Genomic DNA, 26,292 nt, shown 5'->3' on the forward strand with positions numbered 1-26,292 from the left:
AAAGGCCCTTGCTGTGACATTTAAACCACGTCCCTTTGTCCCTTTTGTCAGGTATCAAAACCAAAAGCACAGATGTCACAGTTTCTGTGTCTGCATGCAGGGTGTCCTCATGGGTGAGTGCACATGCACACACACACACAGCTAATAAATTGTTCTGCCCTTCATAGATACCTGCATAATCGAGAAAGCCAGCTTCCCCCAGCAAGTGCTCTCAGAACCAGCACTCCAGGGACAAGGACTGAGCCTGGAGATTGTGGTCTACAGCTCTTAGTAACACATGGCAGAGGGTTCTGTTCGCGTAAGTACCAAAGATGCCTACTGTCAGTTGTTAGCAGCTGGTCCCTTTTGGCTCAGCCATCGAATGAGTTAATAAAATGTATTTTTCAAGAGAGGGGCATGAGTGTGGGGGAATTCTGGAGCAGTGGAAGCTGAATTTCGAGGAGCCTGAGATCATGGGTGAAACAAAATATCATGTAGAGCCAAGGGCATCTGCCAAGCAACTCCCCAGAGCTCTGCCCCAGTCCTTCCCCAGCACCCCCTGTCCTGGCCTTCTGTGGCCTGCATTCCCCAGCCTTCACTCTCATTTAAATGCTCATTTATGTTTCTGGATGAATAATCCCAGAAACAACTAGATTAGAAGGGTCCTTTATCCTGACTCACAGCATTTGCACTAATTAGAAAGCATTATCCTATTCATCCCCTGAAACCCTAGAGAGGAGCTGGAGACCTGGGTAGGGGAAGGAGGTGGCCAAGGTCACAGGTAGGCAAATGCAAGGAGCAGGAAAGTGAGGGGCAGGACCCACGGTGTTTGTCAGGGCTGGGCAGTTTAGTAGGCTGGGTCTACCTGGGCTTGCGGCAAAGCCACAGAGACTTGTATCTCCCCTCGATGGGTCTGGTAATATTCTCATTCCATCCTAAATAGACCAATAAACTGAGACCACATAACCCTGAGGGGTCAGACAAACCCAGAATGTTGTTCGGTGTTAGAAGGGCTTGGGAGATCTGTCACACGGCCATATCATGTAAACAGAAGCCCAGGGGGATTATATGACTTGTCTAACGTAATACAGGTCATTTATAGCCAAGGCAAACCTAGAATGCAAGTTTTCCGACTCCATCCAGTGCTTCTCCAGCATGCAGACATACACTTAGACTCTGTTAGGTGCTGGGCGAGAGAACTATCCCTGACCAGCAGCTTGTCTGAGTTCTACCAGCAAGGACGTTCACTTTCCCCTCCCTGCAATCCCACAATCTGCCAATTTCAGACAAGAAGTTCCCTTGAAGCTGCAGTTGGTTTGTCCCCAGTGGCCATCCAGGCCTATCTGTGGCCTTCATTTGCCTATCTTCTCTCTCCCTGGTATTTCTTTCTCTTTCTCCTCCTCCAGCCTCAAGTCCCTCCCTGTCTCTGGCTCCCTCCCTACAGAAGCATGGGTGAGAAAAGGCCCAAAAAGTGAGGATATGGAGTACACCAAGCCTCAGAAGAGGTGGCAGCTGTCCCCGGGCTGTGGCCCACCTCTTGGGCTGCACACAAGGGTGTCGGGATGTTGGGACATGATCTAAGAAGCTCAGGCTACTGTGGCTTAGCAGAGAGGTCCTCACTCCTCCCCTAGCCACACACTGGAAAGTGTGCACAGTGGCAGAGGCCACAGCCCTGAGGCAGCCTGTGCAGCCGTCAGAGTCTTGACTGCAGAGTTTTGAGCCGAGGTTCCCAGCTGCCATCACCAGCTGTGAGGATGTAGGCAGGTACTTCATCTCCCTCAGTTTTCCCATGAAAATGAGGCAACCAGTATGAGGATGCAGTAAGTTAGCACACATAGAGCATTTAGAATTGTCCTGGGATGCAGTAAGCATTCAAAAACACATTCATTCGTTTTGCTGTTATTCTTGCCTAGCCTCTGGCTGCCCAAGTAGAATGGCCGCAGTCTTGCAGGAAAGATGGCCAAGCCCAAGTGTCCCTGATTAGAGAGGCTGTGACTAGGACACAATGGTAGCAGAGACCCTGCTGGGAGATACAGCAAGTTCTCCTTTATTTCCCCACCTGCTGTCCCTTCCTTACCCCACTTCTAATACCCTCCCCATTCTTCAAACCAGCTCTCAGACCAGGATCAGATTCCACTTATTTGGCCTGTGTGGGACCCCGTTGGAGGCAAGTGTGTTTCTTCCTAAATCTTCTCATTTCCACAACAGTTCCTGTAGTGGCAGGTGCCTGCCGGGCAGGGCACTGCCTGCTGCCTTCCCAGGACAGCCCTGCTGAGCAACACGTTTCTGTCCAAAGAGGGAGATCTGGACTGTTTCTAGCACTGTCTCACTCACTCATATCTTCACTTACTGTTATAGACTGGATGTGTCCCCAAAACTCACATGTTAGAGCCCTAAACCCCAGTGTGCCAATTTGGAGATAGGGTCGTTATGGAAGTAATTAAGGTTAAATGAGGTCATAAGGGTAGGGCTCTGATCAGATAGGATCAGCATCCTTATAAGAAGCAGGAGAGACCAGAGCTCGCTTGCTCTCTCGTGCTCTCTCTCTCTTCCTGTCATGTGAGGATACACTGACAAGTTGATCATCTGCAAGCCAGAAAATGAGCCCTCACCAGGAATCTCATTAGCCAGAACCTTAATCTTGAACATCTAGTCTCTAGTACTGTGGAAAACAAATTCCTGTTGTTTAAACCTCCTAGGCTATGGTGTTTCGTTATGGCAGCCTTAGCTGACTAACATATCCACAATTCATTTGGTCCTTTAACTTCCATGGGGACACCTGCCCCAAGACTGGAACTGTGCTTGGGCTCAGAGCTTAACAAGGAGTTTACACATAAGTAAAGGAAGTAGATGTTTCAATAGGTTGGTAGCTTTATGAACTATTTTAAAAGGCATAATGAGATAAGCGGTCAAATAGAGGTATTCTGCAATGGGAGCAGGAAGTAATAGATTTTAATGTGCAACAAGGCTTCCAGAGGCAACAGAGTTTGAGCATGGCTGCCTTTTAGGACAGAAGTTTCCTGCCCAGTGGAGGAAGGAGGATTACGCCTCAATCGAGAGGAAGCAGATATTCCTGTTTTGCTCTCATTCAAGGTTTTAGAAAACTATATAGCTTTTGTGCTGGTTTAAATAACCACACTAGTGCTCTAAGGATCTTTCTTCAAGATCCAGCTCAAGTCCCACCTTTTCCATGAAGACTTTCTGAGATTTTATGTCACGCTGAGCAGGGCTTAGCAATCATCTTGCCCAACCCTCTCATTTTTCAGATACAGGAAGCAGAGCTACGGTGAGGGCATGGGACCCTTGTCCTATGTGTTTTTGTCTTCATTGCTTAGCTTCATTCTGAGCTTTCTGCTTTCTGTTTTCTTCAGATGGGCACAAGACTGGCTTCTGCTCATCATTCAGGGCTCAGCTTAAATGCCACCTCCTCAGGCAGGTGCTTCCTAACTGCCCTCACTAAAGCAGCCCTGCCTCTACTTCCCACATACCCTGTGAGTCTCTAACAAAGCACCCTATTTCATTGTTTCCATAGCTCTTTGGGGTATTTAAAATAATCTTATTTGATTATTTGTTTACATGTTTATTATCTATTTCCTCGAGTTAGAATGTAAGCTCTTTGAGAGATGACCTTTTTCTGTATGCTCAGCCTGGTGCATAGTAAGTGCTCAACAAATATGTGTGGGCATGCTGAGTTGTGCTATGCTCTTAGTGGGGCAGTAAACGTGTACTGGCTGTGTTCACCCCACCCAGGTTTTTAAACCAGACTGATCTGCCCCCATTCCACCCAGCTGCCTCCCAACTGACTCTCTTGAAACCCTTTAGCTGTAATCCTGCTCCTGACAATTCCGTGGGCTTCTCTTCATTCTGCACTGCCTTACTCAGCTCCTGAAACTTGCCTTCACCTTTTTCTGTTACTCACCATGGGCTCCCTCTCACTTCTGCATACCCCTAAGTCTCTCTTTTGTGTTGAGGAACAAGCCTTGTCTTTTCTCCCTAGCTCCCCAGCCCTGTTCACACACTCAAATCAACTGGAGTGAAGAGCGAGTTCTTCCCAGAGGGCGACACCTGCTCTCATCCTGCGCATCCACTCTCCCCCAATTCTCAGATCCACCAGCGCCCTCCTCCGCCCCACTGACCAGCCTGCCTCCCCGGTCGGATGTGCTTCCCCTCTCTTGCAATCACAGGACAGCTGTGAGCCTGGCATCAGAATTTATTTTTAAACCCAATCATGAGCTGCTGGGCTGCTACCCCAGCTGTGACTGGCTTTCAGATGTAGGGACACTCCCTCAGTTTACCCATCCCAGGATTGCAAGACCACCCTCACTCCCTCCAGGTGTTCTCAGTTCCCCTATCCAAGTTACCGGTGGGCTTTCCTCCCTCCATCACTCTGGCCTGGTCCCCTTGGGAGGCTGCTCCCATTGCCACCCTCCGGGCCCTCCCTGGCCATGGAGGGTTTCATTTCCTTGATGTTCCTTTCCTGGTCATTCCCCTCCTCCTCCTTTCCCTATCGGTTTGAATTGTGAATAATTCATGTGTTTCCATGATCCTGCCACGGGTTTTCTGCCTCATGAATCAAATCCCTGAGACACAGTTTATTTCTTCACCATCTTCTAGTCCGAGTTGCTGACAGGGAAAGGGTTTATTCCTGTAGGTCATGAGTGGACGCCAATATTTATGCCGGCTTATGAGACAGTAACCATTTTTCCCACCCTATTCTTCTACCACGCTCTATTTTTCCTGTCTTTTTAAATTTTTTTAAGACAAGACCTCACTCTGTTGCCCAGACTAGAGTGCAGTGGCACCATCTCAGCTCAGGGCAACCTCTGCCTCCTAGGTTCAAGCAATCCTCCCATCTCAGCCTCCCGGATAGCTGAGATTACAGGTGCTCACCACCATGCCCAGCTAATCTTCGTGTTTTTTATAGAGACAGGGTTTCACCAAGTTGCTCACACTGGTCTTGAACTCCTGAGCTGAATCAATTTGCCTGCCTCAGCCTTCCAAAGTGCTGGGGGATTACAGGCATGAGCCACTGTGCCTGGCCTATTTTTGTTATATATATATATATATATATATACACACACACACAGTTGCTTCCCTCCTGCCCCCGAGACAGAGCCTTATTCTGTCGCCCAGGCTGGAGCGCAGTGGCACGATGTCAGCTCACTGCACCTTCCGCCTCCCGGGTTCAAGCGATTCTCCTGCCTCTGCCTCCCAAGTAGCCAGGGTTACAGGCACACACCACCACGATGGGTTAATTTTTGTATTTTTAATTGAGACGGGGTTTCACCATGTTGGCCAGGCTGGTCTCAAGCTCCTGACCTCATGATCTGCCCGCCTCGGCCTCCCAAAGTGCTGGGACTACAGGCATGAGCCACTGCGCCCAGCCTCTAATATATTTTAATAGGTGTGCATTTGTATAATATTACATGATTGGATAGAGAAGCAAACAGATACATAGAAAGATGCACAATAGACAGACTTAATTATTTTCCCACATAGCTTTCTTCATCACCTTTCTTATTTTTTTTAGGAGGAACATGACAGAGGCATCTAAACATATTCCTCATACACAGTGGATGCCCTAATGCCCAATTTGCAGCCCCCTTCTAAAAAGGGGTCCTCAGAAGGACTTTCATAAGAGCTCAGCCCTTATCTGGAGTCTACCTGGGTGTCATCTCCACTCAGTCTCCAAATATGTACAGAGGATTCACTACACTCCAGGGACTGGGCAGGACTCTGGAAAGACAAAGGTGAGCAAAAGAGACTCTATCCTTGCTCTTTTGGAGCTTACAGTCTACTGGGAAACATGGGTATTAATTAAGTAGTCTTATATATATGGTTAGAATATATACATATATATTTCTAAACTGATAAATTTATTTTGCTAGGCATAGTGGCTCATGCCTGTAAACCAACAATTTGGGAGGCCAAAGCAAGCAGACGACTTGAGGCCAGGGGTTCGAGGCCAGCCTGGCCAACATGGTGAAACACCGTCTCTACTAAAAATAATATTTTAAAAATTAGCTGAGCGTGGTGGCTCACGCCTGTAATCCCAGCTACTCAGAAGGCTGAGAATCACTTGAACCCAGGAGGCTGAGGTTTCAGTGAGCCAAGATCACACCACTGCACTCCAGCCTGGGCAACAGAGTGAGATTCCGTCTCAATAAATAAATAAATAAATTTATTTTTTCTTGGCTCCTAACAGGAAATAACTCACAAATTTATATATAAAGTATATGTTTATATAGAATATAATATTTTTAATTTTAATAGTTTGGGAAAATTTGAGAAAATTGATATTGGATATATAAACTGTATGTATTTCTATGTTTATAAATTCTAAACCCTCCAAAAGTGAGGAGATTATTACCATTAAGTCACGAAAGCAGTTATTTCCAGTGGAGGTGAGGGTTTGTGATCAGGACTGTATTAGTTTGTTTTCACATTACTATAAAGAAATACCCGAGACTGGGTAATTTATAAAGAAAAGAGGTTTAATTGGCTCACAGTTCTGCAGGCTGTACAGGAAGCATGATGCTGGCATCTGCTTGCCTTCTGGGGAGGTCTCAGGAAAATTACAATCATGGCAGACGGCAAAGGGGAGCCAGTACTTTACATGGCCGCAGCAAGAGGAAGAGAGCGAGAAGGGAGAGGTGCTACATACTTCTAAACAATCAGATCTAGTGAGAACTCACTCACTATCATGGTGACAGTACCAAGGAGGATGGTGCTAAACCATTCATGATAAATCTATTCCCATGATCCAATCACCTCCCACCAGGCCCCACCTACAACACTGGGGATTACAATTTGACATGAGATTTGGTGGGGACACAGATCTGAACCATATCAGGGGTGTCCTTCTTGGTGTCTTAGTAATGTTCTATTCCTTGACCTGAAGGGTGGTTATGGGGAATTTGATTTATTGTTATTGATTAAATTTAATATATTTTATGTACACTTTTATGTATGTTTTACATTTCATAATTTAAAATTTTCAAATGATAAAGAAAAACTTAGAAGGTTCTATGAGAACATGTAACCATGGCACCTGGCTTGGTCTGGGGAGCCAAGGATGGCTTCCTGAAGGAAGGGGCATCTCAGTTGAGATCTTAGATAAAAATGAGTTTGGCAGAGGAAGGCAGGTGTGGCGAAATGGCCCGGAGGGGAGGGAAGAAGGAAAAAGGGGAAGCACATAGAGCAGACCATAGGGAGTGTGGGGAACTCAGAAAACAGCCAAGTGTGGCTTGAGCCCAGGGTGTGAGAGGGGGCAAAGCTAGAGAGAGAAACAGGGACTGGATCATATAGAGCCTCTTTATGAACTTTTGCCTATGTCCTAAGATCAATGGGAAGTGCTTGAAGGTTTTAAGCAGGGGAGGGACATGATCAGATGTACATATTGCTGAGACCATCAATGAAAGTGTAGAGAACAGATTGGAAAAAAGCAATAGGCCCTTTCCACCATGTTAGGATGCAATGAGGAGGTACCATCTATGCAGAAGGCAAACTCTCACCCAAACATGAATCTGCTGGTGCTTTGATCTTGAACTTCCCAATCTCTAGAACTAGAATATCCAACATGTGCCTTCCAGCCATATAAGTGAAACTTCCCATAGCACTGTGGAATTATCACAAACTTTAGTTTCCTCAGTCTTAAGCAATACGACAGTCATCACCATGAAAACCACAGCATTGTCAAAAATAGCAGCACAGGAGTCTCAACAGATACGACTTCCACCACTTTAAATTCTATAACTAAAATGACGTGTTCACGAAACACATCCCAGATATCAACATCCACGATGACCAAAGCTCTCAATAGTTCAGTGATATCTGTTTCTTCATCAATAACAGTCATGGCAACTACTTATTCTAAAGAAAATAAAGGATCACAATTTGGGGGAAAAAAATAACAGGCAAGAGAGGATGTGGGGAAAATAGGTACTTGTCTTAATAGTAGAAGAGAAAGACGAAGACAGTTTAAGGTGCAAGCAGGTTAGAAATGGAGAGGAATGTCCTGATGTAAGAGATATTAAGGAGGTAAAGTCAATAGAACTTGGCGATGGATGTGTTACATATCTCCCCCGAATGAATGTTCCAGGAGCTCAGAGGCCTTCGTCACTGCTGGATATTCAGCACCTAGGACAGTTCCTGAAGCCTGGTTGCCTCTTACTTGAGGGCTCTACAATGTGTTCTTGTTTCTGTACTTCAGAATGTGTCATGGAAATGAAAGTGGAGTGATGGGAGGAAGCATTAGAGGTGCCAAGTACATAAAAAATGCAATGAGAAAAAAGAGCTTAGAGTGTTTAGGAGCCACCCTGAGGTTTCCAGCACGTCTTTCATAGAATGGACAAATCAATGGAGCAGAAAATTGATTATTTAAATGATAGTAAATATGATAACAGAAAAACATATAAAGTTATTAGTGCTATTGGGTATGCTAAAGTACCAGTCCTCAAGAACATCTCAAAGATTACACAGATAAGTAATAAAAGGCCATACCAACACCCGTCAACTAATCATCTGTTACTCAGATGATACAGGCATCTACCCTACATTACATTCAGCAATGCTATAGAAGACCAGGAAATGATGAGCAGCAATATATTTGGTGGGATCTTTGGAGATGTAGGAGGAAGTCCAGTTGTTGCTGATTAATAAGTTTTAAGTTAAAAAGTGTGATTGTATAGATTTTCTGCAGTTTAGGCCTGAACCTTAATATGACAGTAAAGTTGCATCTCAAATATCCCTCCTCAATTTCCTAAGGTGCCTGTAGTCAAATAAGAGTCCGAGGGTGTTGTTCAGTGAGTTTTCACAAGGAACAAAACTACCCTCCTTGTCTGTGGTCAGAGAAAGTACCTCTGCAAAGCAGAATATACTCTGTGACTAAGCAAACATCTTTTTCATTGGTTGTAGGTCAGCAAATGCCTAGGCAAGATCTGCATTTGAGGTTTAGACTTTTAAAGACCAAATCCAGGCCAATGATATAAAATATAAAAGAAAAATTGAAAGACAAAATGTGATCACAAATTATCACAAAGACTGAGTACTTTTAAAATATTATTTTTTCAAAAAATTTATTTGATAGCATGTTATGAAATCCTTCAAAGTAATGGCTGTTTTTCAGTGAAGTAAATATGATATACAAATAGCCCTTGATTATAGGTAAATCAACAGAGAGGTGGAAGTGGGCAGGGCTGGGGAAATCAGCTTGAATGAGCCCCAATGTGGCATGTAAGGAGTGACAGCCAAGCAGAAACAAGGGCTTGAAGAAGCCACAGCTCAACACTGGACTGAAATGAAGATCCTTTCTCCCTGCCTACTCCTTGATGGCTCCAGAAAAAGAGGCCAGGCTCTCACAAGGGGGCTGCCTAAGCAATGACAAGGACTCTCCTGACTGTATGACCTTGCTGTTTGACCTTGTTGTCTACTTAACAGTGCATATGGAGTCAAAAAAATTGTGAATCTTTTTAGGAGGTCCATATTGCCTAAAACTTTGGATCCATAAGATCTTTGTTTAAAATCCCAAATTTCTCCATAGTAATTATCAGGGACCCCAGTTTTTCCAATAGTAAGTAGGAATAATTGTCCAATAATGCTGAGAGGCCAAGTACCAAGTTAACATAGAAAAAGGACCAGGAGATTTGGTGAGATTAAGTTCACTGGAGATCTTGACAAGAGCAGTCTCTTTGGAGTAGTGAGGATGGAAGCCTGCTTGGGAGAAGAGAGACTGGAAGTGAGAATTGGAAACAGTGACGTTTTCAGTAAGTTTTGCTGTAGATGGGAACTGAGAAATAGGGTGGAAACTGGAAGGAGAGTAGAGTCAAGAGAGGCTTTCACTTTCTCAAGGTAGGAGATATCAGAACACATTTCTATGCTTACAGGAAAACAAAGTAGTAATGGAGAAATTGAGGATTCAAGTGGTGATAATTGCAGGAACAGAGGCTTAGGAAGCCTGAGATGGTGTGGTCCAGGGCACTTGGGGAGGGTTGGCCTTGGCAAGAAGCAGGGCCGTGGCACCCACGAATAAAAAGGGAAGGCCAAGAGGATGGGCACAGGGACAACAAGAGGTGTGGAGAGTGGCAGGAAGATGAGGGACTGACTGTCTATAAAATACAAGGCAAGGTCATCATCTGAGAGGAGATTAAAAAGTGAGGGCAGCCATCTCTTGAGAAAGGAGAAATAAAATTGTGGAGGCAGGAAAGGTAACTTACTAGGAAAATATAGTGAGATTGCCAGACTATTTCTAGTATTCATTTGGCAATTATGGTCATTATTGTTAAGTGACAACAGTCAGCACAACTATCTATTTTTCTCTGGCAATGTATAGTTGTTCAGACATAAGTGTGGATAGACCAGAAATTGGGTTTAACCAGGTTGGGGTTTTGCCAGATGAGTACAAGAAAAGAAGTCCAGAGAGGTTTCTGCAGGAGATCAGTGGTAACAGTGGATGGTGGACTCTAAGCCTGGTAAGGTGAGGCCAGGGTGAGGCTATGGATGGCTAAAAAGAGGCAAGGTCAGAGGCTGCAGTTGTGTAATCGCTGGAGTTGGAATACTAGAGCCAGAAGGAAAAGACAAGCTGTCAGGAAGCCCGAAGTCAAGACTTTGGAGAAGGTACAATTAATGACACTGTCAAGGTCAAGGACATGGTCAGGGAGTGGGTGAGCCCTCTGATGCCAACATTAAAATTCGAGGGTCCTAACCCCTGCTCTTCTGACCCTGTGTACCATCTGTCCTTACAGGTGATGAGAGAGGTGGTTTCCTAGCAGGCATGATTTAAGGAACTCTGCTGAAGCCTCATCACCCAAATTCTCACTACAGAGGCATGTAACTGGTTTCTAACATTCTGCCATTAAAGCTTCCTTTGGTTCTTGCCTTCTGCTTTTCATAAGTGCTACCACCTAACCTATTAATTCATTATCAATCACTTATACATAGATGTGATTTAGTGACTCAGGGTCTTTCAAGTAGGACAGCAACTGGCTGCAATCAGATTTTAATAGGCTATAGGGCATGGCCTTGAGGAAGCAACTGAATATGGGATCCTATACAGGGTAAAGGAGGTAGGGAAATCAGTATTTGTTGAGCACCAACTATGTGTTATGCTCTTTCCAAGAGCTTTGCATAAGTGATATTTGAGATTCCATTGTTTCCTCCTACTTAAGGAACAGAAGAGGTGAGAGAGAAATGCCTGTTATTTACCCAAGCTCCTGAGCTAATGAGTGATGAAGCCGGGGTCTGAAGTCAGAACTGCAGAGCCTGGGAGAGGTGTTTGGATCAGAGGGAGAGGCATTCAAAAGGAGAAATGCAAGGGCCGGAGACACATCTTGGTGAACCTCACAACCCTAGTGTTCCAGTTCCTTTCCTGAGGCCCTCATATCCTTTGTGTGGCTATTTTTTATTCTCCTTAGCAGGTTGTTCCTTGACGAGTTTTTTCCTTCCTTCCGTTTTTTTTTAAACAATAATTTAAATTTTTATTAGGTGCTCAGCCACAGTATAAATACTCCCATTTGAATTGCTGACACACAAATCAACAGGGAAGCATTTTCCTGGAGTGGAGCCCCTGGCATGGGAGCCTCCCAGCCGCATCCTCTTTCCAGAAGAGAAGGGATTTAATAAGCAGAATGGACAATTTTCTTAAATAAGCCACAGTTAGAGCAAACAGAATGAGCATTCAAGTTTCTGGTGTAAGGCCTCTCTCTCTCCCTCTCTGTCCCCCTTTCAAGACAGGGTCTTGCTCTGTCTTCAGGCCAGAGTGCAGTGGTGAGATCATAGCTCACTGCAACGTCGAACTTCTGGCCTCAAGCGATCCCCTGCCTCAACCTCCCAAAGCACTGGGATTACAGGCATAAGCCACCATTCCTAGTCTCTTCCTTCCTCCCTCCCTCCCTTCCTGTTCTTTCATTCATTTATTTCTGTATCTCTCATTCTCACTAAACAATCTTGCCTTTAATCTCTATATTACCAATCTGAGTGGTGTCATTTTTATGAAACTACCTAGAATGAATGAATCAGCATGGGTGGCTGGGAACTGGCCTCAGGTTGTTAAAACAAGAAGGGCACAGCATCCCCTAGCATTCTACTGAAGATGGGGAATCTGGCAGCTATGTGGGTCCCATCTACTCACCCCAAGTCCCTCCATCACTCCCGGACTTGGAGATCTTGCAGTAAAAGGTATGACTAATATAAAAGAGCATCTCAATCGTGAATAAAATTTAGTTAAGCTGCTCCTGTAATTCTCTGACGAAAGAGGCAACAAACTTGTATCCTACAACATAGCTTAAGATCTCATGCCTAAGGTACTCTGAGCAGTTGGTAATTCTCCCCATGAGTATCCTGAAAGGAAGACCAAATTCCAGTCTCCTTTTTCAGGATCATCTCTCACCATTCTCACGACCACATGCACGAAGACCCAATGCTTCTGTGTTCCAGCCACATCACGTTTCTCGGTTACCTTCCAATATGCCTTTTCTAGGACTCTGAGCCTTTGCATATGCTGTTCTTTCTACCTGGAGTGCCCCTTCTGGGTTGGCAAAGCCCTATGCACACTTAACCTGCAACCCACCTGCCATCTCCTTTGTGGAACTTAATAAGATACCCTGAGCAGAATGAGTCACCCTTCCCTTGACCCCACTCCTACCTGACACAGCTGGTTCCTAGACATTAGCACAATGCTAGGAAATTATCTTTGTGACTCCCCCTTTACTCCAACCAGATTGGGAGATCCTCAAAGACAGGGAACCATCTCTCACTTAACTTCACATCCAGCCTTTAATGAAATGACTGGCACAGAGTAGATCTTTAATAACTGCTTGTTGAAATAGAGAACACTGGATGAAAACCCATTTGTTCATTCACTCAACCAATATTTACTGAACGCCAACAGAATTCCAGGCTGGGAATGTAACTGTGAATACACAGAATGTCTTTATTCTCACCAGGTTTATATTCTGTTGGGAGGGAATGGACAATAAGGAAGAAATAACATATACATATACTATGTTGGCTGGTGATAAATGTGATAAACAAAAATAAAGTGGGAGAGTGGTGACGAGGAGAGCTATTTTAGGTAAGAGTACTATGGTGGGCTTCTCTGTGGAGCTAACATTTGAGGCTACTGACCAGCGGCACACACAGGCTTTGTCTTCTGTGGTTAGTGGAGGAATGAGGTAGAAGCTGCTTCCTTTGCAGTGGCCATGCTGAGTGACTCAGGTTCCCAAGATGTCTGTCTGGGGGCAGAAAGCCAAGGCTATTTGACTTAAAGGAAGCTTGGCCTCTATAGCATTCAGCACTAAGCTACTAAGGAAGCTACCTCAGAACACACTGTAGCAATAAGAGGACTTGAAAGGCCTGGTGCCAAAGTCTCTAAAGGACACCCCAGGCCCTGCCCAGTATCCACAGAGATACTGCAGAGCCCATGGAGCTGGTTCTGTCTTCTGGCCATTGGAACAGTGGATCTTCTTGACCTTTGTGATTTCAATCACCAGCCCAATTACAGGACAACAAAGGGAAGCATAAATGGTTCAACTGAAAAGTGCGAGTTAGTGTGGTTGCGATCTCAATTCTGTCACTATTGCCCTGTGCTATCTTGGGCAAGTCACTGAAACTCTATAGTAATTCTCCCATCTGTAAATTGGGAGTAATTAATAGCAGTCATTTTGCTTACCTTCACCAATGGTTGTGCAGATCAAGTATAGTATATAACTATGAAAAGTATAAAGCATAAACAAAATGCAGGAAATTATTCTTTCTACTGGGGGAATAAATATTTTCAGAGTACCTATTAAGTGCCCGGAGTCCTATATATGTTGCCTTATTCAATTTTCACAAAATTAAAGACAGTAATTATTATTCCCATGTTAAAGACTAGAAAATGAAGGCTAGGAGAGGCTCAATGATTTCATTAAGGGGGCACAGCGGGCAGAGCCAAGATTCTGGTTCAAGTTCACTGCTCCCAGAACTCATGCTTACTCTGCATCCTGCTGCCTGTGGGTAGTTGTTCCAAGCCTGGCATGGGTTCTCAGCCCTGAATCACCTTACTCAGAGCTGTGATGTGCCTCCCCACCAACTGTCTCCGCTCAGCACCTGATGCAAAAGCTAAACCCTAGCTTCTAACCCAGCCTGCACTGGGGTTCTCAGGCCTGCCCAGAGCCCAGTGCATCTCCTCTGGTAGGAGTCTGCCTCTTGGCATGGCTTGCTGCTGTGTCTGGCATGTTGTGGGTGGCTATAAAGTGCTGAACATTCTACCTGTTTCTTCTCCTGACACCCTGCTGTCATCTCCATCTCTGACTCCAGAGCAGGGATGTGCCTAGGCTGCCCCTGCATTGCCCCATATCCCAACCAGCACTCCCTGCCTCCCCTGGAATCTTCTGGAGGCTCTGGCTACCATTAGGGCTCAATTTATGGCCTCACAGCTGAACAAGAAACCTCCACAGGAACAAATTTGGCTTGGCTGTATCTGCCTTCCATATTCCTGCCCAGCTGGACCAATCATTTCAGAATCGATTTTAGGAATCTCATTTTTTGTGATGGCAGATCAGAGTTAAAAGAAGTGGCCCACAAGTGGATGAGTAGTTACAACTTTGGCCCAGATAATCTCCAAAGTGAATAAGCCACAAAGTGAATGAGGCTTTTGTGGATAGATGAGAATTGACACTACTTTGTGAGACCAGATGAAGGAAAACCCATTTAAGAAAACTCACTTGCTCTGGACCTAGATTCTTTTCTCATCTTGAGTTAGATGGGGCCTTGTTAAGAAACCAGAATGACTCCCCAAGGAAGGGGGGTAGGACTGGCAGAACCAAGCTCCAGAGAGAAATAGTGACTGCTCTGGTCTTACTTTGAACCTGACCTTTGTAGTTCAAACCAAGCTTGTAAGGACTGTCATTCTCCAGCTCCTTGTGTCCCTCTCTGGCAGTGGGGAACCTGGAAGGTTTCTGAGTGATGCTCAGAGACAGCATAGTCATTAAGTACATAGAATCCCTGGGTTCAAATTCTGGCTCTGCCATTTGTCACACGTCGTCAGGCATGTTTTGTAAACTTTGTGTCTTGGTTTCCCCACCTGTAAAAAGGGGGTAATAATAGCACCTCATTCCAAAAGGGATTGTGGAGATCAGTTAGTTTCTATACATGAAGTACTTAGATCATGCCTGAAAATAGTTTTTGTCATGTAGATGTTAGTGATTGTTTTGCTACTGAAAATAGAGGTGGAGCTATTTTGGGACCCAGCTGGTGATTTCTGAACCCAGGAGATCCTAAACATCCCCAAATCAGATCTCAGGTAACCATTTGCCACAGTGCCTCCTTCATCACTGGCAAGCCCTGGTCAGGCCAGTTGCTGAGCCTGGCTGTGGAGTGAGATGCAAAACGTTAGAAGCAAAAATGCTATTTTCCTTCTCACAGGCTTTTGCCACTGGCAAATAATCTCTTTAGCAATATTTGACCTTAAGAACTTAAAATGAAAAGGTCAAAACATTTCAAGGAGTAGGAACTGGGTCCCTTCCCAGATCTCCCACTGTCACAGAGTTAGTGAATGTCAGGTGTGGTTGCCAGAGGCGCACAGGACCCACCTCCCACAAGAAATAGTGAAAGCAGAGGAACAGGGTGAGTGCAGAGAGAGAGACAGGTCTCTGCACTTCTCACTGTCTCCTGGGCCTTCAGCCACAAAGAAGGATGCTGCTTGGGAGGGCTCTGTTGGGTCAGAGTGAAGACATGGCCGGAGAAGTCACCCCAGGCCCTCTCGGGGGCTTTCATCCCTTTCCCTCCCAGTCTCCAAGAATGGCTGCCTGAGTTTCTCATTCTCACTAAATTAAGCTGACAAAACACAAATGAAAAAAAGGGGTAGGGGTAGAGGGGAGGGCATGGCACACTCTTGCTTTGCATTTTAATAACTCAGGCACAGTGCCTCAGACCATATTTAATGAGAGATTGACTGATAGTGGTCTCCTCCCCACACCCCACTCGGAACAGATCAGGGTCCAGATCAACAGCATGCTTTCCTCCCCTCCAGAACATCTCACCTGGCCCCACTCCTGGATGGAGGGTGGCCCACAATGAAACTGAAGCCCTTGGCATGATTTTCTGGCCTCTCGAGGGTCCAGTCTGGAAGGGCATCCCTAGTCACCCAAGACACACTTCGCAGGGAAACCAGGCCCCGGTGAGCTACACTGCTGCTTCTTGCCTTGTGAGGGAGTCAGTTATGAGGACATAGCCAGGGCCCACCAAGGGCAACTTCATGGAGATAAGAGCTATCTTATTTGGTCAGCCCACCTTCCCTTGAGCTCAGAGGCCTTGCAGCCAGGGAGAGCTGATGACAGTATGAGAAGGGAACAGGGCTCAAGGCCACTGCCTGTCTCAAGAATGCAATATCTTGTTCCTGCAGCCAGCCTCAGGCCAAATAGGGCCTCCCCCACTCCATGGGGAGAATATATGTCAACATATATTGACATAGAAAAGGGCAACCTTGTGCCCCTGATCTCCAGCCTCAAAACACACCCTTCCTGCCTGGAATTCCCACAAAATCAGTTCTCTGTTAATTGAAGAATCTGTATGTGCTAAGGGCTGTTATAAGTCTTTTTGTAGAAAATGACATCTCATTTAAGAGACATGGCAATTCTCTTAGGTAGGAGCTATTTACCCCATTTCATGGGTGAGGAAACTGAGGCTCAGAGAAGTCAATGGATTTCCCCACGGCTACACAGCTAGTAAGTGGCAGAGCCAAGATTCAAACTCTTATTGGGCAGAGTTTCATCGAGTGTTTCTGCCTGGCCAGCATGGGCAGCAGGGGATGCAAGGTCAGCGGAGACACTTAGAGGATGGAGCTGCTCAGGTGGGCTTTGCAGTCACATCCCATCTGGAGCTCTGAGGAGCAGAAACCTGGCAGCTTCCAAGGTAGATGAAAAGCCGACCTGCCTCAAATTGTTTTATTTAAAGCCAGGCTCCTGACTGTTTGAAGCCGCTTGGTTTTGGCAGTGCTTTTCCCTTTTTCTCTTTTTTCTTCCTGTTTTTACACAGCCCTCACAGAAAAGGGGAGCGCATCGTTGCTGGGCACCTCGCTTGCAAAATGCTCAAAAGACCTCTGTCCCTCCCACCCCATGGCTGGCTCCAGAGCAAGGCAGCTGGGCTGCGTGTGAGCGAGTGGGCACACGTGCTCACAGACAGCTCTCGTTTGCAGAAAGGCAGGAGGTCCTGCATTGATCTGCACCTGAAGTATAGATACAGATGAAGTCTCTTGCTTTTATAGTGAGTTTCACCAGCATTAAACTTCATTTATAGCTCTATAAATATATACGGCTTTGAATGGGAGGCTTTACGGCTTGCTTTATAAGTTCCATCTGTCTGTGGCACAGACTGGGTCACCGTGAGGAGACAGTCCCTTTATAAGCGGCTCTGGCCTCTGCCCTTTTCAACATAGCCATTTGCAGGGCTCTCATCTGGTGTTCAGGGCCCTGTCCGTCTGCCCAGCTGGCCATCTATCCTCCCGGCACCTGGATAGACATGGGCTCTCCAGCCCTGGCTCTGCCCTCTCCTCTGTCTGCCTGTGCCCTGTCACCCCCAGCTCACAGCTGGCCAGTCAGGAGGAGGGAGAGAGGGCACCGGGACTGTCAGCTGATCTTCTCTCCCACCTGTCCCTGGGCCCAGCCACCACAGCTGACCTTGGTATTGACAAATTCACAGGGGACATCAGGAGGTACTTACACAGGACAAGCTGGCAAAATCTGGCTTATTAGGGTATATGTTTTACAGAAGTCCATTTAGATAAACAGGCTATCCACACAAACGCCAGCGCTCAGTGGCTACAGGCCTTACAATACTTCACGAAGCAGGCAGCAGCTTCTCTCCCGATGCACTTGTGGAGATAAATTCAAAGTAATCTATATAAACTCAAGCCTTTGAAATTGCACACCGTCAAAAAATTCAAACAATTACTCTAGCCCAGCCAGGAGGTGGCTGTTAGATGTTCTTCTTATGGAAAACATAATTATAAAGGAAGAGAAGATGTTTCATAAATAAAATTCAGAATGGCAGAAGAACCTGGAGGGAGGGGAAGATAGAAAAAAGGAAACCCAAATGTTCATGGTCTCTGACTGACTGCAGAATAGGGCTCGGAAACCCTCCTTAAGGCTCAAATTAATTTCAGTCTAGTACAACTTCAAGGTAATTAATTGGGAAGAGGCATCTTTCAGATATTTAAAAATATCAGACCGGCTCTTGGTGCTAAAAGAGTAGGAGAAAAAATAGCCAATACATGCTTCTAAAATCAAGGTGATGTAAAACAAGGGCCAACCCAACCCATTAGCACTTGAGGAGCATATAAAATCCGGGTCAGCCCAATAATTGCTAGCTTGTTGAAACACCAAGTACCCCGAGCTGCACCCAGTCCCCAGGCCATATTAAATAGCAAGTGGCACAATCTGGGCTAGAGGACATGTTCCACGCCAGACACTGTCCCAGGGACTTTGTACTCATGCCCCATTTAATTCTTATAAAAACAACTTAAAGAAGATGTGATGGGCCGGGCACGGTGGCTCACACCTGTAATCCCAGCACTTTGGGAGGCCGACGCAGGCAGATCATGAGGTCAGGAGATCGAGACCATCCTGGCTAACATGGTGAAACTCTGTCTGTACTAAAAATACAAAAAATTAGCGGGGCGTGGTGGCAGGCGCCTATAGTCCCAGCTACTTAGAAGGCTGAGGCAGGAGAATGGCGTGAACCCGGGAGGCGGAGTTTGCATTGAGCTGAAATCGAGCCACTGCCCTCCAGCCTGGGCAACAGAGTGAGGACTCCATCTCAAAAAAAAAAAAAGAAGATGTGATGATCTCTATAGGCTTTGGGGGGTGAGGGAAGGAGGGGATGCATAGGAATTCAAAGTCCAGTTTCCTGTTAATAACTCCCCAGGTCTTGCTTCTTTATGCCTTTGCCCCATGGGTTCTGTGTACATGTGGCCCAGGGCAGGGGAGGGATGACTAAGATACAAGCAGCAGAGAGAGTGGAAGCACTTAGGCTCTGTCCAGGTGCAGTGGCTTCTGCTTATAATCCCAACACTTTGGGAGGCCAAGGTCAGAGGATCACTTAAAGCCAGGAATTCAAGACCAGCCTGGGTAATATATCAAGACCCCCATCTCTGCAAAATAAAATAAAATAAAATAAATCAAAAAACTAGCTGGGCATGTAGGTGCATGCCTGTAGTCCCAGCTCCTCAGGGGGCTGAGGTGGGAGGATGGCTTGAGTCCAGGAGGTGGAGGCTACAGTGAGCCATGATCACACCACTGCACTCCAGCCTGGATGACAGAGTGAGATCCCGTCTCAAAAACAAAACAAAACAAAAACAAAAACAAAAATAACAATAACAAAGTAGGCTCTATTCCAAACAGATTTGGTTGAAAACCAGCCCTGCCACCTACTAGCTGTGTGGCCTTGGGCAAGCACGTTAGCCTCTCTGAACCCCTCGAGAGCTTGATTTTATAAAATGTGAGGGCTTTATAAAAACTTTCTGATTTTCTGTTGGTTCTGTTCAACCCAGAAGAAAGTCATTTAGCATCACTATGCCTCAGTTTTCTCACCTGTAAAATGGGGACAATAGTATATATCATAATGTTTTACTCACTAAATGATGTAAAGTATTTAAAATGTTCATTAATAGTAATGACAGAAAACATTTATTAAGGGCATTCTCTGTGCCAAACACTTGGCCAAAATTTATAGTAAGCACTAAGTAAGCGTTGACTGGCTTTATCATTAAGCCATAGAAAGACCCAAGCTGCCAGGGCCCAGGAATGTGAATTTTAGGTGGACTAGGGTCAAAGACCAAATTCCAGCCCAGAGACGTTGCCAAGCTTTTGTCAGATGTTAGCCATCCTGGGTTGATAATATCATAGGACCAATGTTCCAGACTTCCCCCTTTGTCTTTCCTCATACCATGTAGTTTGAGGAGGACACATCCAGATTTAAATAACCACAACTTCCTCCCGGGTCCTGGTAATAAACTTTTATGGAGTCACTTACAGCTAGAGCATGAGACATTATTATAGAAGCCAAGTTGGGGTGCCCTGGCAGTGCCCTGCTCTAGGATAGGGGACCCTAGGAGATCAGGCAGGAACCCTTCAATAAACTGTAATGGGTCTGTTGACTCATTTGTCCCTGACCCCAGAACTCCTTCCCCCATTATGAAGTTTCACCTTGTAATACATAACCCAGAGACGTGCTCCCCAAGGGTGAGGGCTGCACCTCTTCCTGCCTGCTAATACCTCTCCGGGATAAGGTTGGGGCCCTTCAGCGGGGAGAATAGATGAGAGTTTAGCATCCATGCTCACTTAAACTTTGGCTGTTGTACAGATTAGCAATGAGAGTCCGAATATAGAAGATAAATCCAATTCATTCATGTGCACCAGCCCCAAGTGTCCTCCAAGAAGCCACCTGCTTGAACTTCATAGGGAAAGGGAACAATTTTAACTCATGGGAGTGTCATGACAAGAAAGTTTCCTTTTCTTACTTGATTGGAGAGTAAAGCAGAGGCAATTGGCAAGAATTAGAAGGAGGGGAATAGGAAACAATGGAAGTGTCCATTGATGGATGGATGAATAAACAAAATGTGGTATATACATACAGTGGAATATTATTCAGCCATAAAAAGGAAGGAAGTTCTGACACATGCTATAGCATGGATGAGCCTTGAGGACATTGTGCTAAATGAAATGAACTGGCTACAAAAGGACAAATATTGTATGATTTCACTTACATGTAGTACCTAGGATAGTCAGGTTCATAGAGACAGGAAGTAGAAGTTGCCAAGGGCTGGGGGAGGAGGAAATGGAGAATTAGCATTTAATGTGTACAGAGTTTCCATTTGGAAAAATGAGAAAGTTCTGAAAATGGATGATGGTGATGATGGTTGCATACAATGTAAATGTACTTAGTGCCACTGAACTATATTTTTAAAATGGAGGGAAAGAGAAAAAAACAAGGTTGCTTGAAGTCCCTTTGCCAATTGGCATATTATTAGCTTGCTGTGTTCAAAATTTACCAATACAGTTGTAATTCAGCATCACGTTTCCAAGGCAAAGATATAGTGGTTCTTATATATGATGGGAAATAGCTTTTGAACAACCCCATTCCAATTCCACCTTCCCCACTGGACTGTCTCTTAAGGAGATGAAACTCTAGTTAGGCAGGAAATCTCATCTTTATTAGCATAGCCCATCATCAAAATGAGGCAAAAGTATATCTCTGCACTTCTGCCAAATCATTTACTGGAATTGGCTTGTGGGCATCATTCAACTTTGTATTTCTGTATTAGGGAGTCCTCACTTTGGCTGTCTTCTAACTTTCCATGACATGGTGGTTTAGCAACCAACACTTTACTCTGTGGGATCCCACCTGGCAGAAATGACTCAGGAACCTTCCCCTAAAAGAGCTGGCTGGGTGCATTGAGTGCATTCTCAAAGGCAGTGACCCCAGAAAAGGGCAAAACCCTGGAAGAATGTGCTATAGTAAGGTCTCCAAATGGAGGGAGGCAGAAGACATCAGCACCCTCGAACATGTAAATAGGTCTGTGACCTACCCGGACACATTTTAAGCTCTACTAAAGATTCTAATTTACTGATTAATCTGCCAGAAACTCTGATTTCCTTGTGGAAGACCCTATGTACTAATGGTACACAAAATTCCCCATCTGTATCCAGTGGCCCTTAAATGAGGGACAGAGTAGAAGAGAATTGGACAGGCAAGGTGTACAAACTGGTTATATATATTTGTATGTGTGTGCTGATACCACACATGCACACACACACACACACACATTCACCAAAGTTACCAAACTTTCTGATAATTCCACTACTTCTTAATGGTAAAATGCAAAAGAGTACTACCTCACCCAGCCCACAACCCAGGGACGGGAGCAGGGTGAATGGAGACATCCCTGGATAGAGCTATGTTGATACATGGGTCTCTGTACATGGCTTCTGGTTCTAAATTTACTCTTAAATAAAGAGAAATTGCACCCTCCTTAGCCATGACCTTTGTGGATAGGACTGAATTTCATGGCATAAGCTCTATCACAATGAACTCTCCTCTTTCTTTCTTTACTAAGCTCACATAGGTACTCTTTCCTCAGCTCACTCTCCTGGAGCCCAGATGGGGAGACTCATGACCAGCCACCAACGTGGAATCTGAATTCTAAGATTTTAATAAAAATTTCAAAATCATCTCTATGAACTCCAACAAATAACTCAGGTCAGCTCTGAGGCAGTTGCCTGCAGGAGCTTCCACAGTTTCTGTTCACATTTGATTGTTGGTTTCTATAAACACAGTTGAAATGACCACTTGACTTTCTAACACCATGACTTTAAGGCTGGGGTGCAGAATGTACCCCTCCCACATCTTGGCTACTTACCCAGTAACAGTAGCCTCAGAACTCTGAGGTGTTCTCTTGAAAGTCTAGGGTTTACATACCACATCTATTAAGTAACACATTCAGCAATACATTTCCGCTGCAAAATGTAGCGGCGTAAGCTATGGTGATACCACACATGCACACACACAAGTCAGAAAGTGATGGTGTTGGGAGAGGGAAAAATTAGAAAGAAACACGGGGAACTTTTGTACATCTTTTTTGGGGTACACAGTGTACACAATTGTCAAAACTTAATCTGAATACTTAAGATCAGTGCATTTTATTATATACAAATTATACATCATTTTTCTCAACAACAAAAAAAGTAATAATGGCCCTTTCCAGGTAAAAAGATGGCAACCTATGGCCATGGAGAATAGGGCAGAACAGCTGACCTCCTTCCATCTTTCCCCACCACTTCTCATCTCCCCAGTCCTGGGAGGTAACCCAGCAGTCTCCCCTGCACAGTGAAGTGGGGCTGGGCATGAGAACTTAGTGGCTTTGTCTCCAGATTGCTGGCCAGATGTGATGGCCAGGAATGCTGCAGAAGTGGAATTATATGTAAAGTGAGTTTGCATCCAGTTTCCCACTCGTCTTCTAGTGGTACTATAGGTGGTCAGAGCCCAGCCCTCTCCTGCTCCTCAGTCATCCTTGCCACATTCAGGGCCACAGAGGACTCAATGAAGGTGGTCCCAGAAAACGTTCATAGAGAGAACAGTCACCAAACACCCAAAGCCAAGACATCTATGGCAACATGCCCCAGATAGGGTGGCTTCAGCTGGGATTTCTTGGGCATGGTGATATGGCAATCACGCGCATGACATCAGTTCAGCCTAGATGCCACCAGCCCAGGGTTCTCTCTTTGTAGTAAGCCCAGAGAGCCCTTTACCTGGCTCTTGGCCATCTTCTTAGCTGAGAAGTATAGGCCAGCAGCACCTTGAGACTTCTGGCTGATTCTCATTCTTCACCAGAGAGAGGCCATTGCTCCACACTGAGTTCCCTAACAGGCTTTGGCTGCAAGTCTATCCACTGCGGAGCAATCCATTCCTTCTCTCCTGCATGTGAGCATTACTGCATTTCCTAGGTGAGGGAATATTAGCAGGCTAGAAGTTCTATTTCTGCTTTTGCTATCCTCTGACCTCCCACTTTAAGCGTCTGTGTCTCTCCATTTGTAAAATGGGTCCAATAATGTCACTGAGCCCTTTTTTTTTTTTCAGAGAGAATTTAAAGGCATTAATGAGATAATGACCACTAAGTATGGTGACTTCAGTAATAAACAGTGGTTTTGGACAGGGTCCACTGCAAGGGCATAATTTTTTTAAAAATCCTTAGGGATGTGTCATGCAGAAATCCATCCACTCACTTGTTCAAACTGGAAGATTTCAAGGACAGGAGGTTTGAAGTGTTAAAATATTGAATGAGTCAGTGTTGGTTTCTGATGCTCTGCATTTGTCTATTTCAGTCTTTCTTCCCTACCCTTACAACCTCTGACTTCACTCTCTTCCTGGATGCATTCTACTTCCTGCCATTCTAGGGAGATGCTAAGATTTCTGGATTCAATGCCAAGCATAGTAAAAAAGAAAAGTGGTACCATTTCACTCAGAACTATGTCTCTCACCCAGAAGGCTCCCCAGCCAGAGGTGGAGAGCATTTTCTTCATCTTGGAGAAGAGGCCTATTGTGCTGAATTAAAAATAAGACAAAGAATCACCATGCTAGGGTCCATTTGGGGTTGGAAAGAGTGAAACCACCCCATCCTGCCTATGTATCTCCCCTGTCTCAACACACTTGAAGAAAGTGACCAGAGCCATAAATAGTTAGCGGTTAAATCCAGGGAAGACTTGCTCCTAAAAGAAGCCACATCTCTTTCAAGTTCCCTGTAGGATGCTGGCTCCACGGAGACTTGAATGATTGAAGGAAATCCTCAACACCACTTGTTGAATGACTCAACCAGGTAGGTGTGGCCAGGACTGAATGGGGCAGGGGCAGGCATACAGTGTCTCCAAGACATTACAAAAGCAGATGTAGGGAATTGACTGAACATACTTCAGGGAGGCAGAAAGCAGGAGAGACAGGGTAATACCTTGCAAAAAGTAGTATCAGTGAAGAATGAAGTAATAATGAGCTCCTGTTTGCAGAGCCTCTCAGTGCTGGAGGAGAACAGACTACCACTTCAAGCCCTCCTGAGTCTGGGACAAGTCTAATTTTGTTTCTGCTTCCCCTAGACATATAGAGACAAACCTTTCTTCTTAGTTGTTTTTCAGTGTCAAATGCCCCAGAAAACAGGGCAGAACAGACTTTGTCCTTTTTCCAAACCCCAACAGCCAACCAAAGATGACAGAAAAGTGGAGGGTACCTCCTGCCTCCTTGCAAATGTAATATAACCCACATCAGCCAATCTCTGCAAAGCTCAAGACACTAGCACTGTCCTACCACCATGAAGTCAGAAGGGACCTCAGCCCCCCAAAGCCGCCCCAGCCTGAGCTTCACCTGTTGCACCTGCCCACTTGCCATGGGTTCACACCAGGAGAGAAAGTAAAAGGTCAGGTTGGGCTCTCTCCACAGCAAGAGCCCAGAGAATCCTAGGAAACTGACATTTTACAAAGCACCTCTTTAAAGCTCTCTCAGAGGTGCGTAACTTTTAACTCTACCTCCACTCCTAACCCCCCAGGCTTCCTTGGCAACTCTTTCCCACCATGGATGGCTTGTCGGGAGAGAGTTAAAGAAGGTGCACGACCAATTCCCCAAACCTTCTCGCTTATCTACAGACAAAAAGAACAGCCCTACATGAAGACACGCAGAAACCACCGGCAATTTAGCTCAGATCTCACCTGTCTTATGCAACAGTACACACACACATACACACACACACACACACGCAAGGCCAGAGTCCACATCCCCCTTTAATTCGGTAAACATAGTTTTGCGCCTTTCTTTTCCCTACGCAGAACCCGACTCTACTGGCAGCAGAGAAATAGATGTAACCCTAGTGCCAAATGCCTTGCAGGAACACACAGACACACAGGAACCAAAATGCATCTCATAGCTCTCCTTGGTGCTGAAATCACGTTAGCGAGAAAATCAAAGGAGCGAGTGCTCCGGACTTACCCAGGCTGGGGGTGGGCGGCCGAGGAGTGAGAGGAGCTTCCTGGGAAGAAAATTCTTGTCTGCTCAGGCTGGAGCCAGCTGGTGCTCTCACCTAGAAAGCCCACCTCTCTCCCTTCTCTTCCCTTCCTCCTTTTCTGGGAGGAAGAGACAAGGCTCCACGAAAGAAATGAAACCCAAGCTGTCAGGACTACGGGTGGAAGGATAATGAGGAGGCAAGCAAAATAAGATCAAAAAGTCAGGTGGCTTCACTCCACTAGTGGTAATTCCTTGGGTCAGAGAGGACCCCCTTCTCTCACTCTCCCTGGGTCTGCCCCTGTCTCCTCTGCGTGTTGAGCCAACAGCCTTAGCACAGTCGGTTCCTGCCTCTGACGTGAAGGAGAAGAGGAAGCCTGGGACTGCTTTGCTCTCTCGCTCTCTCTCTCTCTCTCTCTCTCTCTCTCTCTCTCTCTCTCACGCGCTCTCTCTTTTCCCCTCTTGCTGAAATTTCAGCAGCATGATTTTTTTTAAGCCTCCGTTTTTTCCATCCCCCTGCAAGCAGCCCCCTAGTGGACAGAAAAGAAAAGCATCCTAAATCCTCTTGAACAGTCCAGATTGAGGCACAGAAATACTCCCCGCACCCAACTCTTGGGGCTACCTCTGCATAGGCAGGGTCCTGAAGAAGATAGAGGCTTCCCTCTGACCAACCCAGATAGGAAGAGAAAGGGAGAGGATGGAAGCTTTTGCAGATCCTTTGCCCATGATTGAAGGAGAAATCTAGGGTGGAATGGGATGGGCGAGTCGTTGGGATAGAATGTTTTGGAATAAGGTCAGTTG

The 26,292-nt window shown here is 45.5% G+C and overlaps 1 protein-coding gene across 2 annotated transcripts in view; it reads right to left on the reverse strand.

Annotated features, from left to right (window-relative positions):
- Nucleotides 1–25,907, reverse strand: part of TNR (tenascin R) — a 429,220-nt gene extending 403,313 nt beyond the window's left edge. For both annotated transcript variants that reach the window (XM_055255687.2, XM_063625141.1), the window contains exon 1: nucleotides 25,480–25,907. The gene's annotated coding sequence lies outside the window, so the exon portion shown is untranslated. The remainder of the gene's footprint in view (nucleotides 1–25,479) is intronic.
- Between the last annotated feature and the right edge of the window lie 385 nt (nucleotides 25,908–26,292).

This window comes from Symphalangus syndactylus, chromosome 12 (assembly GCF_028878055.3).
Source record: "Symphalangus syndactylus isolate Jambi chromosome 12, NHGRI_mSymSyn1-v2.1_pri, whole genome shotgun sequence".
Taxonomy (NCBI): domain Eukaryota; kingdom Metazoa; phylum Chordata; class Mammalia; order Primates; family Hylobatidae; genus Symphalangus; species Symphalangus syndactylus.